The 21243-nt window shown below is 40.9% G+C and overlaps 1 protein-coding gene across 10 annotated transcripts in view; it reads left to right on the top strand.

Moving 5' to 3' along the window:
• Nucleotides 1–21243, top strand: part of LOC121447913 (arginine-glutamic acid dipeptide repeats protein) — a 372377-nt gene that overhangs the window by 51812 nt on the left and 299322 nt on the right. The window lies entirely within an intron of this gene.

Raw genomic sequence — 21243 nt, 5'->3', positions numbered from 1 at the left:
GCTCATTTGCACAAGCAGACATATTACTCTGTGTGTTATGCTTGAGTGCTCAGCAGTGTCAAATATTTGCTCGTCAGTCAATGTGGCACCTACATATAGCAGAGCTCAAATGTTTAATGGTGAGCTTTGAGATATGTGTGTCACCGAGACACTTGGGCTCCCATTGAACAGCCAGAGCATCCAGAGAAGGGCTTTCTACATGTAAGTAATTTCACTAGATATTTGTAATTGTAGCAGTATGTGTTTGGCTTATTTGTGTGAAAGAAATTGAATACCAAAATTTAATAATTAAGGATTTATTAGTTAAAACCAAATGTTGTAATGAACCAGATGCTGCTGCATTAAAACAGCCATTTTCATTAGCATTTTTAAGTATGAGAGAATTTAAATTTTCAAGTGTCTTAACTTTGACGAGTGAATATTTTAAAATCTTTTAAAATCCACTATGTAAAATGTAGATTTCTTTTAATTTCAGCCAAAAGAACTGTCATATAGAAATACCAGAGTAGGTAAGTGAATTAAAACCTATGACTTGTAAAAGTCTGTATTTCTTGCTTTGAATACTATTAATCTTAACTGGCCCGTGAAAATAAATGATTGCAAAAGTATGCAGAATATGTAGAATTAATTTTACTTTTGACTGAAAAAGGTGTAAATCACTCAGATAGAAGAGGCAGTGGTGAAGGGGAAGGAGAAAGGAGGGTGTTTTTGTTGTTTTTCCCCTTTTATCACAGGGAGGCGTCCTTAATAATAGTTTGAGTGGTTTGATGAAACAGCGGAAGGAAAGTCCCAGGAGAGGGAGATCATTGTGGAGCACTATCTCCTATGAATCATTTACACAGCCTCTTGTGAAGCACAGCTTGCATTTTTAATGGAAGATGATTGCATTTCATAAACAGACCTTTAAAAATTAAAATAATATTGAGCCTTCTTCATTTAGGCCTATTAAAATAATATGCTATACATCTCTTTCTAACAGCCCAGGACAGATGATTATTATTTTTAAACAATATACTGTATTAATTTCTAATCAAGTTTCTTTAAATATGATTTTGAGTAAAATACTTTTGGAAAGTATTTTTTATACTTGTGAAAGCAAAAAATACACAGTGATTTGGTTTGGCATTTTATTTTTTGTGATTTCGTTTTTTATGTGAATGCTTGTGTGTCAATACACATGTATGTGAGTGCCAGAAGATGGTGTTAGAGACCTGGAGCTGGAGTTACAGTCAAGTTGTGAGCCCCCTCAACCTGAGTCCTGGGAACTGAACACAGGTCCTCTGCAAGAGCAGCTGAGCAGTCCATCTCTCCTAGTTTGGTACTTTAAATTATTGTCAGTGTAAACTGTCTGGAATGTTTTTCTTTGTTTCTTTGTTTCCATCAGTTTCCTATAAAGGAAATGGGCTTATTCCTTGAAATATGTGTGGTACAGGACAGGAGATTGAGCAGGTTCAGGAAACTGGTTCACTTACAGCGCTGACTGAGCACCACTTATGTGACCTGTCAGGCTGCCAGTGTTCTTCCCTTCAGAAGTTGTTTGCTTTGCTTTGGACTTTTCTGAATTTCTGCTCTTTAGCTGTGTATCATTTGATGGACTTCTGTCATCCTGAGTAGCTCTTGGAAGGGTCCTGAAAATTATATAATTTAGTTCATGTCTCTCATAATTAGGAGACAATGTGAAATGTTTCTTTTCTTTTTCTTTTTTTCTGTTCCTTGAGCAAAAACTGTGAAAACTTAGGTAGAAAGGATAAAAATAAGGGGCAGGAGAGCTGACTCAGCAGTAAGAACATCGATCTTTCAGAGAACCTGGATTTGAAACAGCATTCACATGACTGCTCACACTTGCTTCTCACTCCAGTTCAAGGGGGTCTGACACTCTCTTCTAACTTCCTCAGATATCAGGCATGTATGTGGTACACAGACATGCATGTAGGCAGAGCACTCACACACATAAAGTAAAATAAAATAAAAAAGAAATGATCCAGTAACTGATGGAAGCAGAGGCACTGTGCTGAGCTCTCGAGTCTCGTGGAAGAAAGGGAGGAGGGATTTTATCAGCTGAGGGGGTCATGATGGGGGAAGTCACAGAGACAGCTGACCTGAGCTGGCGTATGGGACCCACCTAGACCCTCTGCATGTATGTGTCAGTCCTGTAGCTTGTTCTCTTAGTAAAGCTTCCAACAGTGAGAGCAGGACCTCTCCCTGGCGCTTTGCTGACTTTTGGTAACCCGTTCCCCATGCTGGGTTACCTGGCCCTAAGGGGAGCAGCTTGGTCCTGCCTCAATTTGATGTACCATGCTTTGTGCAAGCCACGGGAGCCTGTCTCTTTCTGAATGGAGATGGAGGAGGAGTAGATGGTGGGGGCGGGTGGTAGATGGGAAAGGGGGTGTGAAAAGGGAGAGAGGGAGAGAAAACTGGTTGGTATGTAAAATAAATGAAGAAAAAATGTTATAAATTTTAAAAAAATGAGAGAAAAAAGAGAAAGCTGTCAAATTTAGATGAAGTTGAAGCAAGAAGTGGGGCAACAAAATGGTTCAGTAAGTAAAAGCACTTGCCAAGAAGCCTTACATTCTGAGTTCTGTCTCTTGATCCTACATAAAGATGGAAGGAGCGAGCTGACTCCAGACTTGTCCTCTGACCTCCAGATGCATGTTATGTTGTTCAAGGTGTTGCCCCACCCCCATCATGTACACACATAAGTTTTTTTTTTTTTTAAAAGAAAAGGTCAGGCTTCTTGACATTCTGTTACAGTAATGTACCACTGTAACAACACCATGGAGCTAGGTGTGGTGGCACACTCCTTTAATCCCAGTACTTGAGATGCAGAGGCAGTGGATCTCTTGAGTTAGAGGCTTTCCTGCTCTACATAGTAAGTTCTATCCAGGGCAGCCAGTGGCTGCATAGAGAGCCCCTGTGTTAAGAGAACAACAACAACAACAACAAACTAGCACCATGAGTGAAGTAAATGCCCTTTTTCATTTAACAGATGAGGAAACCTAGATGGAAATAAGAATTAAAGCAGATATATAGCAGGTAAATGGTAAGGCAGGGATTCTCACTGTGGCTGTTGATAGCCACAGCCCCTGACTCTATGCGTAGCTACCTTTCATTGAGTATGGATTTACTTGGCAGAGTTCAGGTAGTTGAGGGGAAATGTCAGGGGTGGGGCCATGTCATTGTTGAGACTGTTACAAGACTATGGAACAGGAAGAGAGGTACAGACGGTTTGTTCTTTTTCTCTTTAGTTTGGCCCACATTGCTTTCTTTCATAGTTGACCTCTGTTTCCATGTTCTTATCCTCTCCATTCTTTTTTTTTTTTTTTTTTTTTTTTGGTTTTTCGAGACAGGGTTTCTCTGTGGTTTTGGAGCCTGTCCTGGAACTAGCTCTTGTAGACCAGGCTGGTCTCGAACTCACAGAGATCCGCCTGCCTCTGCCTCCCGAGTGCTGGGATTAAAGGCGTGCGCCACCACCGCCCGGCTATCCTCCCCATTCTTGTAAGTGTCTGTTTAAGAGTGTTGATTTTGGCCAGCAATGATGGCTCAAAAAGTAAAGCATTTGCTGCGTAAGCCCAACAATGTAGATCCTTAGAATCAGTGTTTAACCTGTTTAAAAAAAAAACAAACAAATAAACCTCTGCAGCCCCTCCCCCCCAACTTGGTATATATCCACCCCTCACTGACACAGATATCATGCATGCACACACAATAATTAATAAATTAATTTTTTTTGAAATAAGTGCATTTCAGAGTATGAAAGAAAAATAAATTTTTATAGTGACAGCACCAATTTTCTCAATCTGCAATGAAGTATTTAGTTTGTCTTTATCAGAAGCTCTGAAATAGAACAAGCATCCCCCTCCTACATACAAGCTAGAACATTGGTCAGAAAGCTTTATTCATATTATTACTTCATGATTTTGATGATTCTTATTACTTGGCACTTCAAAATTACCTTTTCTGCCATTATTGGTGGCCCACGTCTTTAATTCCAGCACTTGGGAGGCAGAGGCAGATGGGTCTCTCCAAGTTCATTGCTTGTCTGGTCTACATATTGAATTCTAGGACAGCCAGAGCTAATAGTGAGACCCTGTCTCAAAAACAACAACAACAACAACAACAACAAAAAAAAAACAACAAAAAAAAATAACTTTGCTCTTTTTTCCCCTCTTCTCCTCCGACTTTCCCCTTCCCTTTTCTCTTCTGTTTTCCTTTTCCATCTTACTGTGCAGCCTTGGCTAGCATAGAACGTGCAGGATGGCCTTAAACTTAATATTTTTGCTGTAAGAAATCTTTATTTTAGGATGTCTAGAAATTAGAGCTAGTATTTGTAACTTTTCCAGTTTATATACAAAGAGGGCATTAAAGATCCTGTTAAAAGATAGGTGAAACTGCAGATGTAAATTGATAGTTAGTGTTTAGTATGTTGATTTTAGTTTAGAGAATTTTACACATGTGTGAAATAAAATATATCTGCCCCCCACTTCTTCCCTCCAACATCCATCAACACCTCTGTTGCTCCCATTTTTCAATATTATGTTGTCTCTCCCTGACTTACCCCAACACTAAGTGCAGTTAGTATTGGCCATAAGTGTATGAATATGGAGCCATTCACTGGAGCTCTGGAAACCTATCAGTTGGCCTGATTCTTTCTACCCAGCAACTGTCAGTGCTGATAGCTCATCGATATGGGAGAAGGTCTGGAGCTCATTTGCTGCTATGCTGGGGGCTGGCTTGATTTTGTGCCAGGTCTTATGCAGACAGTCTTGGTTCCATGAGTTCATGATTGCAGTAGCCATGTCAAGTTCAGAAGACAATGCTTCAGAGAGGTTTCTCCTCATCCTGAGGCTTTTATATCTTTTCTTTTTTCTTTTCCACTTGATGATAGTGGTGTTGAAATAGATGTTCCATTTAGAGTTGAATAGAGTTTTTATTCTTATAGTACTTTTTGTAATTATATACCTCACCGTTGACTGCCCTCCACTGCGGAGAGAACTTTCTCTGACTAAGGCTGAGTGCAGCCCAGTTGCAGGTAGTATAAATCTTAGTAGGCACCTTAGAACAGAGATGTGGGAAGAACTGTCCTCAGAAGACACACATGTCATTTCTGTAGTCGAATTTGTATTCTGTTATCATTTAAAATGTTTGCTCTTTCTTCTCTGTCAACTTTTTCCTTTCTCCTCCTGTGCTACTCCTGTTTTTCTGGATAAACATTTTTATAAACCACCTTCATCAAGAGCCAAAAGATTTAGTGTAACATTTACTTAATTATATTATGCATGTACTAGGGGACGAAAACATGTATATGCATGTATTAATCAGAAACATTTAAATTCATTTTTGAGAAATACTGATTAAATTCTTCTTTTTGGGAAAATGTCTGTATAGTGGGCAGTCCTTGTTGATAATTAGTACGACATTTTCTTAGTGTGTTTTCTGTCTTCTCTGTGTGGGTTCTGACACTCACAGAAGATCCAGAGAATCCAGCCCTCTCAGCAGTTCCTGGGGCCTGATGTTGATGCACAGTGGTTGCTACAATTAGAGTGTTCTGTGCAGAAGGAAGCTGGGGCACTGAGCTCTGTCCCACTAGGCCTACAGCTTGCACACTTCTCCTTTCCTTGGCAGTTTATAAAAGGAATTCTTGGATAGTTGCTGTCTGCAGTACTTAAGCTGCCATGCTAGAAGAAAGCAGTGTCCTAGGATTCCATTTCTAAATAGTAGCATCTTAAGGCACTGGTGTGATCCCATCAATAGGCGAAACTACATTTTTCTTCTAATTCTGGTTTTAGAGGCACTGTTGGTATGTGTTAAAAAATATGTAATTTTTGTTCAAACCTTTAACTTCAATCTGAGCGGGCTAGAAGGTGCTGAAAGAGCTTAAGTAAATTCTACTTGACTCTTCTAAAATGCCTTGGTTTTTGACATTCAGTAGCTCTACTGATTAGAGGCAGCAACTTAAATACACTGTACCACTTTGACTCTGACCTTTAAATTCTCTAGCAGCTTCCACTTCTTCAGCAAATCCCTATTGACCATTGTTTTTTTTTTTTTAAATCTTTTTAAAAAAAGATTTATTTAGTATGTATACAGTATTCTGTCTACATGCAGGCCAGAAGATGGCACCAAATCTCATTACAGATGTCGTGAGTCACCATCTGGTTGCTCAAAATTGAACTCAGGACCTCCAGAATGTTGGAGGAGGGAGAGCTGCTTGTTGGTTCCCAGCCACCCGGCTAGCTTAGACCTGAAATAATCACACAGAAACTGTATTAGTTAAATCACTGCTTGGTCCATTAGCTCTAGCTTCTTATTGGCTAACTCTTATATTAATTCAACACATTTCTTTTAATCTGTATATCGCCACGTGGCTGTGGCTTACTGGGTAAAGTACCAGTGTTTGCCTCTGGTGGGGCTACAAAGCATCTCTCTAACTCCACCCTTCTTTCTTCCAGCATAGAGTCTAGCTTTCCCCACCTAGTTATGTTCCCCTATAGCTCTGCTATAGGCCCAAAGCAGTTTCTTTATTCATTAATGGTAATCACAGTATACAGAGGGAAATCCCACATCACCAGAAGAGCAATGCTCTTAGCCTGTGAGCCATCTCTTCAGCATCTTGACCACTGTCTTTGTCTTGCACAGTTCTTGAAGTGTAGGTGTAGGTTCCTCCACTTAACTGGTGTGTTTTTTTTTTTTTTTTTTTGTCAATCTGTAACCTGTTTTTAGTGGGGTGGAGGGTGTGTGAGTTTTTTAGAACAATAGCTCACACCATTCTCTTAGGTCCTTTGTTTCTCATTCAATTTGTAGCACAATTTAGATTTCTTTTTGTTTTCTTTTTAAAAGATTTATTTATTCATTCATTCATTCATTCATTTATTTATTTCTTTTGCAGTGTTCTGTCTGCATGTACGCCTGCAGGCCAGAAGAGGGCACCAGATTTCATTACAGATGGCTGTGAGCCACCACGTGGTTGCTGGGAATTGAACTCAGGCCCTCTGGAAGAGCAGTTAGTGCTCTTAATCACTGAGCCATCTCTTCAGCCCTAGATTTCTTGATAAGGCCACAAACCAGCACTGGCTCATCTGCATGTTTTACAGACTCTCTGGTCAGTGCCCACCTTGCTCCCTCAGCTGCAGTAGCATTGACGTATCTGTTCTGTTGTTTGAGGAATTGACAAACCAAAGCTCTCTTCATTTCACTGCTTTTATTGTAGCTTTCTTCTTGGAGTCCTTCACCATTGGGCTCTTGATTTGGCTTTTCTGTCTCATGATTTTATTTCAGTCTTAGTCTGCAGGAAAGCTCTCCCAGGCCGCAATCTGAGAAACTGTCGAAACTGTCAGCCTGTCTTACTGTGTCTGTTTTATCTTCTTCAATTCTATTACTTGTTCATCTAAGCGAATATTCTATTAAATATTAGCTACAGTTGAATTCTGGTAGCAGGAAGCACAATAAGTTCCCAAGAAAAACCTGAATAAACTGGCAGTGATGCTATGTAATTCTGTTACAGTCAGCTGCAATAGCAAAATTGTTTAATGGGAAGTGGTTTGGAGCTCAGGGTCTGGGCTTTTAATCCTGACATACGACTTGCTATGTGACTTTTGTTGTGTTTCTTCAATCCCAGCACAGAGGCAGGTGGATCTCTGTTAGTTCGAGGCCAGCCTGGTGTACAGAGCAAATTCCAGGACAGGCATCTGTCACGAAAAACCAAAACAAACAAACAAAAAAAAAGATTAGAAAGAGGCAAAGAAGGGAATTGAATAAACTAGTTTTTTCTTCCCCTTCCCTTTGAGAATTTGAAGGTAGTATGTTACTGAAAAGTGTGTCGTTAGTGGTTGTCTTGGAATTAATGCATGCGTATCCATATGGAAAGCTGAAAACATTAGCTCCACATTTTGAACTGTTGCTCTGAAGTTTTCAGACTTGTGTTTGAATTGGAGCATGGAGCCTGTTTAGCAATGGAGGGTGCGTCTGTTAGTGCCTTGGAGATAGAATGGGGGCAGGGCACAGTACTCTGGGCTCTAAACTGAGACTGTGGTGGGGACCAATACCAGAAACAGGAAGCTTTCAAAAAAGGCAGTGATGGTGTTAAAACGAATAGCTGTGTGGTGAGAGAAGAACTTGAGTGACCAGGAGAATTAGGAGCACAGGACACTCAGCTTCACATTTCCCAGCAGAATGTTTTCTGACAAATAGCTTCACCTTTTTGAGTTGTGTTCATTGCCTAAAATTAGTCAACATAAATGATGGTGTTTTTCTCAAAGAACTGTTTTCAGCTTTTGACGGGATTGTGTGTAGTTGTGCATTGAAGTGTTGGTAAATATGCTTTACATCTTACCATCTCTAGTAACACTCAAGAGAGAGCAGTCAGGTGAAGGACAAAGAAGAGTTGAGTCTGTTGGAAGCCTGCCTAAAATCCAAGTACAGGGGGAAGGTTGAGGCAGGAGGATTGCCGTGAGACAAGACTAAGCTGGGGTACAAGAGGAGTTCTAAATCAGCCTGGGCTTTATATAGTACAACCCCGTCTCACAAAAACAAAAATAAAACAAAAGGACTAGTGGGGGAATAGTTTGAGGGTTAAATGTATATGGAATATTGTTGGAGAATTCTAGTTCGCTGTTACTTGCCTTGAATGTAGGAAGGAGTTTTTGGACTAGAGACGGTGATAATTTAGTTGGTTGTGTTCCCCCTTGTCTTAATGACTTAAAGGAATAGCAAAGACTACATAGTGAGATTCTTGTTTAAAAAGGAGGGCAAAGGGTTGAAAAAGCAGTTGTATGACTTACCAGCCTAGACTTTCATTGGCCATTGAAAGACAAAATTGTCACTGTGATTTGGTTAAGTATCCTGGAATGACTTTAACTTTATATGTCAATCAGTTACTATTCCATATAGCCCTAGGAAAGATAGGGGTGGGAGAAATGAGATTGGGGTGGGGGGAGCAGAGCAAGGGAGGGGGAGAGGAGGGCGGGAAAGAGAAGGGTTGGGGAATTGATTGCCTTTGGAGTAGGTGTCAGGGACAGTCTAGCTTTGGTTCTAGAGATCTTCAGAGTGCTAGAGAAAACAGTTTTCTTTGCACAGTAATTCTAGGCAGTGGTTGGGTAAACAAAATATGGAAAACAAATATATTGATTTCTATTGTAGAAGCATGACTGACCTAGGATGTCATTGTTATAATATTTGCTTTTTGTTAATTGGATGTAAATAAACTGAATCCTGTAATGCATATGCAACATTAGGTTGGCACTGTTCACCTTGAAACTATTTTTTTTCTTAATACAATATAATTAATTTTATATTAAAGTCTGGTTGAGTTTTTGTTTCCTTTGAGGAATGGGGCACGCTATGTTTTACTAACTTGTTAGGCATGAGGTATGGGCACTTGCTCTTTTTCTTTGGAACAAAGTATGTATGATTGCTTCATTGCACGCATACTGATCAACAGGTTAAATGTATTGGCAGAACCAAAGTCTGTCCTTTAGTTGCCTTTTTAATGCACTTCGTGAAATCTCCCAACTTAGCGTTTAGGACTGACCTGATCGCTAATATCAGAGTCTAACTTGTTCCAGAAGTCTTGATAACTCTTTGGGGTTTAATGATGGAGAAGAGACTTTTCTTCTCTTCATAGAGGTAGATGTATGGAGCATGAGGTAAAGTGATCCTGTATCGTGTGGTATTCTAAAGTGGGGAAGAACAGGGTCTGTTAGGTGACTCACAGCAGAGAGAGCTCAGTTGAGACCCAAAGGATGAGTAAGATGGTGGCTAATGTTTGTTGTCAACTTGACCACATCTGGAGTCAACTAAACCCTAGCAGCTGGGCACACCTATGAGGGACTTTATTTATGCATCATTTGGGGTAAGAAGGCTCACCCGAAGTCTTGACCACACCTCTGGTTGCTACCTACATGGAAGGACATGGAAGAAGGAAGCTTTTGCTTTTTGCCTGCTTGCCCTCACTCTCCCTGGCAAGTCCAACTGTCCTGCTCCTGAGGCAATCCTTCCTTTCCTGGTACTAGGTCCTGCTCTTTAGGGATCCCAGCATAGATTGAAGAGAAGCAGTTCTCTAGGGAATCTCTGGAACTCCAGCTCCAGACCCCGAGACTGTTGTTGAGCACAGCCTGTAAGCCGCTCTAACAGACATCCTTTATGTAAAAGTTATAATTATTCATTCTGTGAGTTCTGTTCTTTTAGAGATCCTGACTAAAAGCACTAACTGAACAGCGGGTGTGACTGTGGGGAAGATGGAAGTCTACTTTGGGCAGAGGGAACCCATGTATGGTGGTTCAGAGGCAGAACAAAACAGAAAAATAGGACAAATAGACATCATTACACATGCCAGATGATAGAACTCCCTAATGTATGCATCAAAGGTATGAGAAGGGAGGTACCGAGTAGCATCCACTCCTAAACCTGAGCTTTGTTCTGTGCTGCTTTCTCTAAAATTATAACGCATGTATAGACTTTAAAAATATTATGCTATAGCCGGGCGGTGGTGGCGCACGCCTTTAATCCCAGCAGAGACAGGCGGATCTCTGAGTTCGAGGCCAGCCTGATCTACAAGAGCTAGTTCCAGGACAGGAACCAAAAGCTACGGAGAAATCCTGTCTCGAAAATTTAAAAAAAAAAATGTTATGCTATTTGTGGTGGCGTCCGCTTGTGATTCCAGCATTAACAGCCTAGCCTAGGCTACCTAGAAAGATCTTATCTATAAAAGAAAAGAAAGCAGCAAAAGCAGTTAACAATTTAGAACTATTTGAAACTTTTTTTTTTAAATGTTAACATTTTGCTTAAGCTTTGAACATAATATTTGAGCACTGTAGTTTGGAATTTTCTCAAAGGAGCCAAACTGCACTGTGCTCTGTGCCACTTTCTTGGGCCTCGCTATGACAACAGAATGATTTGCCTCATCTCTGGACACGGATACACTCAACAGTTTGATATTGTTCATATCAAGTCTCTTCCACTTACAGTTCTTTTGAAAATGTCCAGCAACTGAAAAAAGCGGGAACTGCTTAAATTTCTGTGCCGATTTTCCTGAAAAAACTCTGATTTTTACACCGAGGAAATAGAATGTTGTAAATGTGTCTAGTTTGCTAGGCTCTTTCTTTTTCTGTTTTATTTTGTTTTTATTTGAAACAGGATCTCACTGAGTAGCTCTGGCTGTCCAGGAACTCTTTGTAGACCAGGCTGGCCTTGAACTCAGATCTGCCTGCCTCTACCTCTGAAATGCTGGGATTAAAGGCTCACCACCAGCACCTGACATAAAAAAAAAATGAAAACAAAAACACTTTTATACATGTGAATGTTTTGCTTGCATGTATGTCTGTACATCACATGTGTGCAATGCCCATGTATGTCAGGAGAGGGTGTTGAATCTCTGGGAACTGGAGTTACAGGTAGATAACTTTAAGCCACCATGTGGGTGTTGGGAACTGAGTCTCAGTTCTCTGGAAGAGCAACAAGTGCTCCTAACCATTGAACCATCCCCCAAGCCCCTGAAATAATAAAAATTTAAAAAGAAAAGAAGAAAAAGAAAGGATTGGACTTGTCTATTCAGACAAGTCTTGAAAAGCCTAACTTGAGTAATCCTATTGAATGATTCTGTTGCATCTGTCAGTTCTTCCTTTTTATGACTCCGTGTAATTTCATTTCTGTGAGTTTTAGTATGTACTGGAGATAGAGCTCATAAACATGACATTCTTCTTGTATCTGTCTGGGGAAATCTGGGGTCTTGCTCTGGTGCAAGTGTTGACAGATCTGTAAGTGCCAGCTACAGCAGATGTCTTTTTTAGGCTGTGCAGGGTGGTACAGTCTCAATTCCATCATTGTGGGAAAGCAGCCATGTATAGACACGTGTATGAGGCTGAACTCCAATAAAATTTATTTTATAAAGCCAGGCTGTGATCTCTTGACCCATGGCCCAAGTTTACTAGCTCCTTTCCTTGGCTTTTCTCATTTCCACTTCTACAACTCTTCTACTGGATTGAGCCTCAGGATTACTTTCGTTAGGCTTCCTCCCTCCCTCCCTCCGTCCCTCCCTCCCTCTGTCCCTCCCTCCCTCCCTCCCTCCCTCCCTCCCTCCCTCCCTCCCTCGATGCCATATGGCGTGCACTTAAATCATCGGGGTCGGGAGTGACAGAAGCTGTCTCTGAGCACACTGTGGAAAATGAGGCAATGGTTCCTCTGCTTTCCTTCATCTTCATTTCTCCCAACCATCATGTGAGCATAATTATTTCTGCTGGAAAACATCCAAAACAGCAGATTCTTTCTTCCTTTTATTTTGTTTACTTGTTTTTGTTTATTCGGGAAAGGATTTCTCTGTGTAGCTCTGGGTGTCTTGGCACTCACTTGGGTGGCCTTGAACTCACAGAGATCTGCCTTCCTCTGCCTCCCAAGTTCTGGGATTAAAGGCAAGTAAGGCAAGCACCACCAACACCCAGCTCCAGCAGATTCTTGGTAACTAATAAAATTTTTTTCTCTTCAGCACAGAAACTAACAAGAGTATGTAACTTAAAAATTTATAAAATTAGTTGGGAAGTGGGGGCACACACCTTTAATCCTAGCACTTCGGAGGCAGATTTTTGTGAGTTCGAGGCCAGCAGGTCTATAAGAGCTAGTTCCAGGCAACAAAACTACAGAGAAACCTTGTCTCGCAAAAACCAAGAAAAGAAAAAGAAAAAGAAAGGGGTGGTGGTGGCATATGCTGCACCACTGCCCGGCAAGGCTACTTTCAAAAGTAATAATAGACCTTTAGGTGTAAGAAATTGGTTTAGTTCTCTGTTTGAAATATGCGCTTTTGGGCATTGAATGTAAAGGTCTGGCCCCATGATTTGATTTTCTTTTTAATTTTTTTTTCCTTTTCCAAAATATTGTATTTGGTATACTGGCAAGAGCATCAGTTGGCTGTGTTGTAATATGGGCGGTGGGGCTGCATCCCCATCACCCTGGCCGCCTGGCTAGCTTATGCTCCGAAATAACAACACACAAACTGTATTCTTTTAAACACTACTTGGCCCATTTCTATCTAGCCTCTTCTAGGCTAATTCTCGCATCTGGACTAGCCCATTTCTAATTATCTTTGTAGCCCACGAGGTGGCTTACCAGGGAGATTCTAGCCTACGTCCATCCTGGGTCGGAGCTTCATCGCGTGTGCCTCAGAGAGCAGAGCTATTCCCGCGTCCCCCCAGGAGAGGGGAGCATGGTGTCTCTGCAGCAGAGCTGTCGAGTCTGAGCTCACTTCCTCTTCCTCCCAGCATTCTGTTCTGTTTACTCCTCCCACCTATGTTTTCACCTATCAGGGCCAAGCAGTTTCTTTATTGCTTAACCAATGAAATCCACAGATTGATATATGATACTCCCACATCATGGCTGTTTAGTAATAACAAGAACACTGTCAGTAGCAGTGATGATTTTTTAAAAAAATTGTTTTTTGAAGGGGGTATGACAAATGTAGATTAAAACAAACCCTGTTTGCATACTGTGACAGGCAAAGCAGCAGGACTGCTGTGGTGCACATTAAAGAATATCTTTGATAAGCTCTTCAGGAATACAATTCTCAGACACTCAGTTACATCTGCTATAGAGTTACTAGGCTTATCCGGTGAGTGCAGTTCTCTTGCTTTCAGTCCTTACCTGGCTGATTATTGCCTGTGCAGGGAGAGTGGGTATTTGAGTCTGGGCTTTAACACAGGCCTTGGTTGCCATGGGTTCTTATTAGTTTCTTAAGATCCCTGTGGAACTCTGGTTGCCTGGCAGGAAGAAAAGCAAGAGCTGTGAGGAGCTGCAAGGTTAGACAGGAGCTGCTGAAGTCTTCCTTGGGGAGCACTGCCTATTGGCTAAGGTTTGCGCACGTGCGTCTCAGTGTTTGCTAGGCAGAATTCCTGGCCCTGTGAGTTAATTAATATGTGTTCCGAGTGGGCTTCGTTTTATGGATATCTTCAGTTTGAGCTCTTCTAAAAATTTTTAAAGAAATGCAAATTAGGAAATTTTGTTTTGGGTGCAGTCCTTTCTCTTTTGGGAAGTAGTTTTGACTTTTAATAATAGTGAGTAATTGAAATATTGTAAACTTAATAACAACTACTTCTAATCCATTAAAAAGGTAAGCCTACAATATTAGAATACTGAACACTTGTGTAATTAGAAGAGTTTTATAATTAGGATTTAATTGTTTCATGGCTAAGAGTTTCTAAAAGAGCATCAGGAGGAGACTCTAGAGGGCAGTGCAGCTCAGCATGTTCCTTTTCTTGGCTTTTAAAAAGTAAAGTAAAGTAATCCAAGTATTTGCTTTGGAAAAACAACCTAGACGTTCTAAATTCTTCCCTCCCACATGGTTTTCCAGTTTTGTAGAAATGTGAGTTTTGGAAAGAAGTGATTTGGTTTGGCTTTAGAAAGGTTTGCTAGATAATACATCATAATTATTTGACCCTAGGGAATATTTTTGCTTAATTTAAAACATACAGGCTTATAAAAACTGGAATTGTTATCGATTCAACTAAGTTGACCAAGTTTGCTTTTCAGGCATTTGTGGAACAGTAAGTAGAAGGAAGGGAAGAGCCTGTGTTTGCAAACCTTTGTAGGTAGGAGCTGAATATCCCTTCCCCCACTAAACACTTAGGAAAGTTTTCAACAACCGTAAGCAGAAATGGCTGAAACCAGATGCTTGATGGATTGATATCTGCCAGTGCTGAGTGTTCCAGGACTTCTCCTTCATATGTCCACTGCATCTAGCGGTGCTCCAAGGGTGAGACACTAATCACTTCCCCATCTAATTTATTTGCCTTTAGAGTCTTAGAGGTTGAGCTAAAGGTCTCACTCATTTGCATAGTTGTCTTGGACTTGGACTTGGGATCCTTCTTTCTCGGCTTCCTGCATACCCGGAATTTCATATGTGTGCTGCCTAGGCCTGGCCTTTCCCCTTCAACCCCCCCCCCCCCCCCCCAAAGACAGGGTTTCTCTGTGTAACAGTCCTGGTGGTCCTGGATCTTGCTTTGTAGACCAGGCTTGCCTTGAACTCACTGAGATCCGCCTGCCTCTGGCTCCCCCTCAAATTCTTATTTCAAATTCAGGAAAATCCAATCCATATATTATTGTTTTTGTTAGTATTCTCATTATTATCAGCAGTATTAGGGATTGCATCCGGGGCCTTGCAGCATGGTAGGTACATGTTTGAAGCACTGAACTATGTACTTAACCATTTACAAATTGTATTTTTGGACAGTTTTGCTAAACTGCTCAAGCTGACTTTAATCTTAGCTTGTAGTCTAGGTTGGTCTCAAACTTGTGGTCTTGCTTCCTCAATATTGACTCGGGTATTTTTGGCTGATTTATGAGTAAGCTATCAAGTCTGACTGAACACATTCCCTCCCTCCCTCCCTCCCTCCCTCCCTCCCTCCCTCCCTCCCTCCTTCCCTCCCTCCCTCCCAGTATGTATTTGACTTCCAAAGAAATAGTTACAACTCTTTTAGGTCTAATAACTAATCTAACCACAGGTAGAAAGCAATGGGGGATTGTGTATCCACAGCGTACATGTGGAAGTCAGAAGACACCTTGTGGAAGTCAGTTCTCTCTCCTTAAACCAAGATCCAAGGGATTTAGCTTAGGTCATCAGACTTGGTGGCAAGTGCCTTTACCGACTGAGCCATCTTGTCTTCCCCAAATGAGCTTTTATTTTTAAGATATATTTTTCTCTTTATGTATATGCGTGTATGCAGCATATATGTAGGTGTCCGTGTTGAACCTTCTGCAGCTAGAGTTACAGGCTCTTGTGATCTGCCTTGACATGGGTGCTTGGAACCAAACTTAGGTCTTTTGGGTGAGCAGAAATTGCTCTAACCACTGAACCAACCCTCTAGCCCTGTATAGTTTAGTTCTTTGGGAAAGAATTTTAGATAGCCTTGGCTGGCTTTGAACTCTTAATCCTTCTGTCTCTATCTCCCAAGTTCTGGGACTGTAGACATGCACCGCTATGCCTAGCTAAAACGAAGATATTAAATTGTTTTTATTTGCTTTATCTAATTCAAGTTTATCAGCTGTGCCGGAAAATCTGTTAAAGCATATTAATATTCCTGGACAGAAAATTCTTGCACAAGTGCAAATAGGAAAATATGGTAAACAGAGTCTGCTTCTGGGTATTCACAGGGAGTTAAACTGAGCAAGTTGTGTCTGTGTATTTCCTTCCTTCCTTCCTTCCTTCCTTCCTTCCTTCCTTCCTCTTCTTCTGGGTTTTCAAGACAGGGTTTCTTTGTGTAACAGCCCTAGCTGTCCTGGAACTCTTTCTGTAGACAAGGCTGACCTCAGACTCAGATATCTGCCTGCTTCTGCCTCCTGAGTGTTGGGATTAAAGATGTGTACCACCACCGCCTGGTCTGTGGCTTTTTGTTTTGTCCATTCATGTAAGAGACTGGTCCTATTGCACCATCATTTTCTACCTGTGGTTGAATTAAATAGTTATTAGATCTAAAACAGTTACAACCATTTCTTTGAAACCAGTCAGGAGTTAAAAAGATAATCCTGTGTGGTGCTGGAGAGATGTCAGTGTTTAAGAGCTCTGTCTGCTCTTCCAGAGGACCCGGGTTCAATTCCTAGCACCAACATGGCAACTCAAAAGTGTTTGAACCTTCAGTTCTAGGGGACTTGGCACACTCACACAGACATACATACAAACAAAAAAAATCATAAAAAGATAATCCTGTGTTTTAGCTTTGGTTTTGGTTATTGGATAGCAGCTTCAGGAACTTTGGGACTACTGGTGTGTTTGTCTTTTCCCTACATCTTAAACTTAGAAAGTACACGAAGTAACTTTCCATTATTCCTCCTTCTTTCTCTTCCTCTCTCCCTTTTGTTTTCTTTTGTGTGTGTCCCCCTCTTGCTCTTTTAATTTTCCCTATTCATATTTTTCTTGGGGTGAAAAAAAGTTAATTGAAGACTTTTAGAGAAAAGTTGAATTTCATTATATAATGTCTACAAATAGAAAACCTTTCATATAAAGGGATATATAGTAAATATCTTGGGCTTTGTAGGCTCTGTTGCTGTCTACATTTCAGTTTTCTAACTTCTCTGTTTTATTTTTAAGAAAATAATTTATGTGTATGAGTGTTTTGCCTGTATGTATCTATCTCTACCATGAACATGCCTGGTAACCGAAGAGGTTAGAAGAAGACATCATAATTCCTACAACGGGAGTTAAGAATGGTTGTGAGCTACCTTGTGGGTGCTCAGAACGAAATACATTCAAGTGCTCATAACTGCTAAGCCTTCTCTCCAGCCCCTTCAACCTTGTCTTTAACATGCAAAAGCTGTCAGGCAACTAAATCAATGCATAGGTAAGAACATGCTTAGTAAAAGTTTACCTGCAACCACCAACGTTTGAGTTTCCTGTACCACAAGGTATTTGTTGTTCTTTTAATCCCCTTTCCCAGCCATTTGTAGATACAGAAACCATCCTAATTTATAGGCTGTGCAGAAGGCAATGGGCTGACTTTGAGCTATGAACTGTATTTTGCCAACTTCAGAGATTTTTTTTATCCCAAAGTGACCTCAGGTTATGCATATAAATATGGTTGTTTTTGTTATTATAAAAAATAAATGTACTTGTTAGTATGATAGATGATATAAATGCTATGATTTCTTATTTGCGTGGTGCTCAGGATCAAACTCAGAGCCTTTTGATTGGTATGCCTGTTCTGTCACTGAGTGTACCTCATGCTATGAACAGTTTCTATGGTAACTTCAGGGTTCACACACAGAATAACAAGATTAAAACTGGTTTTCCTGGGACTTGAGAGATGACTTAGTTGGTTAAGATCACTGTCTGTTCTTCTAGAGGACCCTGCTTCTGTTCCCCACACTCATATGGTTGTTCACAACTATCTGTAAATGTAGTTCTTTAGGATCTGACATCATCTTCTGGCCTTCACAGGCACCAGGCATGCAATTCATAGAAATATATTTAGTCAAAACATCCGTACATACTGCAAAGTAAAGTAATAAAAAAAGAAAGAAAAAATTAATGAAACATAAAGCTGCTTTTCTGTGTCAAATTGGAAATTTGGCAGGAGTTTAGAGCAGACTCTTTGATTTGCAAAGCTATGTCAGTTGATTGCATTAGCACCCCATTACAGGGAAGATGGCTGGCTATGGTTTTGTTTCAGTGTGTTTTGTCCTGGCTGTTTATGCAGGGTAACAGTGGTCCTCAGAGCTAGAAAACAGCTTGTCTCAAGTTTTCATGTGTTTTCAGCAACAGAGCCTTTTTATCTGAAAGAGCCAAACTGTCTTATTATACACAAGGGTTACTTTCCTTCCTGTGTTTAAGCTTAAAACACAGCCTACTTGTTAGAGTTTGTTGGCACTAAGTACCTCACAGCAACACATTGCCTCTACTGGCTTTACCTAAATAACTGCTCCTCCTGTTGACCCTGGCTATGATAAAAATCAGTTCCTATAGTATAGTCTGAATTAATGGGGCTTGAAGTCATTAGGCTATGAAAGTAGTTTAATCAAAGGTGAACTCTTAAGGCCTTATTAGGTAGTAACATGAAACAGACCTAAGTGGGGGGGAGGCTTGTTGGTACTTAAAAGTGCTTCTTCCCTGTACTTCTTTTTCTATTCCTAATTTTGAAAGCTCTCCTTCCTCCCTCCTTAGGTTGTTTCTGTGTTCCCCTTAGGAAGGGGTGAGGGGCCACTAAGTCTGTAGACTTTATAATGAGCTGCAGGCAGCATCATTGCCACCCCTTTCTTGGGAAAAGCTCTTTCAGACCCTTATTTCTAGCCCAAGGGCATGTTGTGGCTAGGTTGGTAAGTTTTCTTCCTCAAGTTCTTTTTGCAATTTTATTTACTGCTTTCCTCCATTTTGGTAATGGAAAGCTAATTTAATGTTGTGGGGCTTTCAGGATTTGATAGCCCTAAGTGCAGATCAGCATTCCCTATTCAGCTCTTGGTCTTTTTGCTAATGAAAGGTCTGATTGGTTTGTGATAGGCAGGTAAAGGGTCAAAGAAGGAAGCCTATATTGACCGATTAGTTGAATTATCATGGCAGATAGCCCTTTGTATTGGCATGCAGAGCCAGTTGTGCAGTTACAGTGGCCTTACTGAATAGATGCTGTTTGACGCCATTGTCTCTTGGATTGCTCACTTACAAAATGAATATAATGAGAGTACCTATCTATAGGGGTATTGTTCTGTTTGTAAAATTCTTTAAAGAGTTATTTAATATTTGTGTATATATACAAGTGCCTCCTTCCATGAATTTCTGTGCCAGCAATAAGCAAGAGGATGTTGAATTCCTGGAACTGGATTTATAGGTGGTTGCCAGCTGCCATGTGGGTGCTGGGTGCCAACCCAGGTCCTCTTGCAAGAGCAGCAAGTGTTCTTAACCAATCCATTCCCTATATGTAATTTTCTTAGATATCAATATCTTCTTTTTTCTCAAAAAAATATTTATTTATTTATTTATTTATTATGTATGTATACAATATTCTGTCTGTGTGTATGCCTAAAGGCCAGAAGAGGGCACCAGACCTCATTACAGATGCTTGTGAGCCACCATGTGGTTGCTAGGAATTGAACTCAGGACCTTTGGAAGAGCAGGCATCTCTTCAACCCCCTCAATATCTTCTTTATGGGTCACTGTTGTGTCGTTTCCTCTAATGTACATCTCTGTCCTTATCTCCCCTTCTGTACAATGTCATCTTGTGGTCTTCCTGCCCATCACCCCCAGTATATGTGTGCCAGTTGTTCAGGACTGCAGTGCAAGGCTTATGGTGAGCTCACAGAATCTCTTGGAAAGGAGAGAGGGAATAAGTTTTAATGTTGGATCACATCTTTCCTCCTCTAACAGAATTTCTTATAGTTGTGGGAGGCTTTGACTCTCTCTCTCCCTCCCTCTCTCTCTCCCTCTCCCTCCCTCCCTGCCCCCCTCCCGTGTGTGTGTGTGTGTGTGTGTGTGTGTGTGTGTGTGTACGTGTGTGTACACCTGTCGAAATCACATCCCAACCTGTTTGAGACATGATGTCTATACCAGGTACCTATGGAGCCAGATCCTTCTGGAGCTGGCTGGAGTCAGTCTGTTGTACTGCCTGACACAGATGTTTGGAAAAGGAATGATACTGGCTAGCTATATGTCAACTTGATACCAGTTAGAGTCATCAGAGATGGAAGGAGCCTCTACAGAGAAAATGTTTCATATGGTTGCTGTGGATAAGCCTGTAGGACATCTTCTTAGTTGATTGATAGGGGAGGAACCAGCCTTTTGTGGGTGGGGTCATCTCTGGGCTGGTAGAAAGGAGGCCGAACAAACCAGTAAGCAGCATTCTTCATGGCTTCTGCATCAGCTCCTGCATCCAGGTTCCTGGACTGCTTAAGTTCCTTCAATGATAAACAGTGATGGGGAACCATGAGAGCACCTCTCCCCTCCACCAGTTGCTTTGGTAGTGGTATTTTATTGTAGCAGTAGTAACCCTAACCAAGACATGAACCAACCTGTAAGAGCAATACATTGTAGCACAAATACTAAAAACCCAGAGACAGATATTGGGGTTCAAGCTGAAGATCAGAAAAGCAAAGCAGCCAACCACTAGAAAAATCTTCCCTCTACCAAGATTGGGTGATTGCAAACTGAGCCCTTGAGCCTCTGTCTCCTCCTGTTTTATAGTCCCCTTTAGTGCTGGGATTAAAGGTGTGACTCCCTAGTACTGGGATTAAAGGTGTGAGTCACCACCACTAGGATCTGTTTCTGTGTTCAACAAGCCCAGGGTGGCCTTGAACTCAAAGAGATCCACCTATGTTTGTCTCCCAAATCCTGGGATTAAAGTGTGTGACACCACTGCCTGGCCTCTAGTGACCTAATTTTACTGTCTGATCTTCAGGCAAGTTTTATTTATTAAAGCATAAATAAGATATCACTATAGTATGCATTTTTAATCATAGAGCAGTCTCTTCTGTGCCAGGATTTTTCCCCCTTCTTTTGTAATGGAGATTGAACCTGGGACTTAATGCACAATAAAGAAATGTGATATCACTCAACTACATCCCAGCGGTACCCCCTCCTCAGACAGGATCTTACAATGAAGTTTAGTTGTTCTGTAACTCGCTGTGTAGCCCACGATGACCTTAAAATTTATGGCAGTAAATTGCCTCAGACTTCAGTGTGCTGGGATTTCAGGCAAGACCCATCATGTTTAGTTAATAACTCAATTGTGTAATGCAGACTTATTAAATAATATGCAAACATATGCCAACATATTTGCATTTTGGGTA

The sequence above is a fragment of the Microtus oregoni genome, unplaced genomic scaffold (assembly GCF_018167655.1).
Source record: "Microtus oregoni isolate MIOR12 unplaced genomic scaffold, Mior012 000005F_ref0000423, whole genome shotgun sequence".
In the NCBI taxonomy this organism is placed as follows: domain Eukaryota; kingdom Metazoa; phylum Chordata; class Mammalia; order Rodentia; family Cricetidae; genus Microtus; species Microtus oregoni.
The sequence above is the reverse complement of the archived record's forward strand: the minus strand, read 5'-3'. Positions and strand labels throughout refer to the sequence as shown.